The sequence below is a fragment of the Vicia villosa genome, unplaced genomic scaffold (assembly GCF_029867415.1).
Source record: "Vicia villosa cultivar HV-30 ecotype Madison, WI unplaced genomic scaffold, Vvil1.0 ctg.001464F_1_1, whole genome shotgun sequence".
Taxonomy (NCBI): Eukaryota; Viridiplantae; Streptophyta; class Magnoliopsida; order Fabales; family Fabaceae; genus Vicia; species Vicia villosa.
In genome coordinates, this window is record NW_026705626.1 from 124,444 (window position 1) to 126,617 (window position 2,174).

The 2,174-nt window shown below is 31.2% G+C and overlaps 1 long non-coding RNA gene across 1 annotated transcript; it reads left to right on the forward strand.

Moving 5' to 3' along the window:
- Positions 1-259: 259 nt before the first annotated feature.
- Positions 260-1,125, forward strand: LOC131635317 (uncharacterized). The gene is made up of 2 exons (XR_009293793.1): positions 260-473; positions 815-1,125. It is a non-coding gene; the product is annotated as an uncharacterized LOC131635317 (long non-coding RNA).
- The last annotated feature ends 1,049 nt before the right edge of the window (positions 1,126-2,174 follow it).

The following is a 2,174-nucleotide window of genomic DNA, read 5'->3' on the forward strand; positions in this document are numbered from 1 at the left end:
TAGTTAGGGAGGATTCTGGAAAGATGGGGAAATCCGGATCTGTGGTGGATTTTGGAGATAAGGTGATAAGGTTGAACGAGAATCGAGGGAAAATTGAGAGAACCGGTTTAAAACCTTTTTTAAAAAAACTATTTTGTGAAAAATCGGTTTAAAATCAAACTAAATCATATGTAAATCGGTTTTAAAAAAATAAATCGATTTTAATAAAATAGTTTTAGGAACCAAATTATATATATGGTTCAATTTGGTTTGGTTATTGATCCATACACACCCCTTAACGTATTCATGACTAAAAACAACAACGAACATTAATCTTTCCACGTATATATATCTCTAATAGATTAATAGATTCTCTATCACGTTTCTCGCCATCTTTCTTCCTCATCATGAATCGACGATTGCCTATCACAAACTATAAGAAACAACTAGATAAAGAAATTGTAACAGAAAAACATGAAGGCTTTGAATCTCAGGTACACTATTTGCTCTTCTCCATTTCGCTTTGTTCTTCGTCGCGTCTACTCCCTCGACTCTGACTCTGTTATGCGATTTCTCCTTCTGATTTAGTCTTTTCTGCTTCTGTTGAGTGTTGTTGTTAATGGCGGATGTTGTTGAATGAATGAAATAGAAAGGGATTATATAGGAGCTAGCTTAGGTTTGAGTTAGGGTTGGATGAAAATATTGAGGTTTGGAAATTGGTTCGGAGTGAGTAAGGTTATGAATGGAATGGTTGCAGGTTGCTTTCTTGTGAAAGTACTTTTGTGATAATGGATAATTCTAATGCTTCAATTTCATGTTTCTGTCTTGGTTCAAGGTTTATGGTGAAAGTTAAATGGACGAGCTTCTTGAAGAGCAAGAAAGAAACCGAGGCTTGAAGGTTCTTGCAAGAAATGCCACGGAGAAGAAACCTTGGACCTCATGTTTGTCATGTGCACTTTGAAGAAGTTTGTAACCTTCAGTTTAAGTTTTTTTAGGATTTAGAATATTTGACAAGTTGTCTTGTAAACCACATGAATTTCTTCTTGAAAACTTGTACTTGAATGAGAAAATACTTTTGTAATTCTTGCCATAAACCTTGCCATTTGAGAATTGAATGGAAAAAATGAATTTGTAATTCTTTGGTTATCCATGACATTTGCAGTTCTCACTATAAGAAAAACGCGAATTTTCCAGGGCAAATTCCCTCACAAGTGGCAAAAATCCCTCACAAATACAAAATTTGCGAGGGAATAGCTTCCCTAAGAAAACAGTGGGTCGCAATTCCTTTTCTGAGGGGTTAAGCACCTCGCTAAAGTCTGCACCACGCAGACATAGGCACCAGCTAGTTGACAGGTAGTGCACAGAATGCGTCAGATTATTTGCCTGGGATAAAGTCTCTCGCAAATTGCCCAACCTTTTAGCTTGCTTGGAGTAAAGCCACTGGCAAAACGTTTTTCATGTGAAAAAGATATAATTTATTAAATCCAACATAATAATTAAAATAAAAATATAATTATCATTTAAACTAAACTAAACTAAAAAATAAATATAACTAAAATTAAAACAAAATTAATATAATATATATAAATAATTAATATTTAATCAAATATAATAAAAATTAAATAAAACTCAATTCAAAATTACAATAATATTTAAAAATAAAGTTCAACATACAGTAGAAACTCTTTAAATTAATAATGTCAGGACAGGAGAAATTTATTAATTTAGAGAGTTATTAATTTATCGATAAATTAATAATTATTAATTTAAAGAGTTTTTAAGTAATTATACTGTACATACCAAACAAAAATGAAAATTAGTCTATGCCTCTTAGAATTACGTTGCAGCGAACCTTGGGACTCAATGTAAATTAATAACTATTGTGTTCATATTCATTGGAAATCAATACTGACTTTTGAAGTACAGAAAATGTAAACAAGAGGAACAAATGTGTTCAATGTATTCTTAAGCAAGTTTGACATATATAACTTACATGATTTTTCAGTTTCTATGAAATATTAATTTATGATTTTCTTGGGACTGAAAATTATAAAGGGATCTCTCGAAAAATTATTATCTTATTATTTTATCGAATTTTTCAATTTTTTACATTGGCCCAAGTCGGGACCGGACAAATTTATTATTTTAGAGAGTTTATTAATTTACCGAGTATTAATTTAAAGAGTTTCTACTGA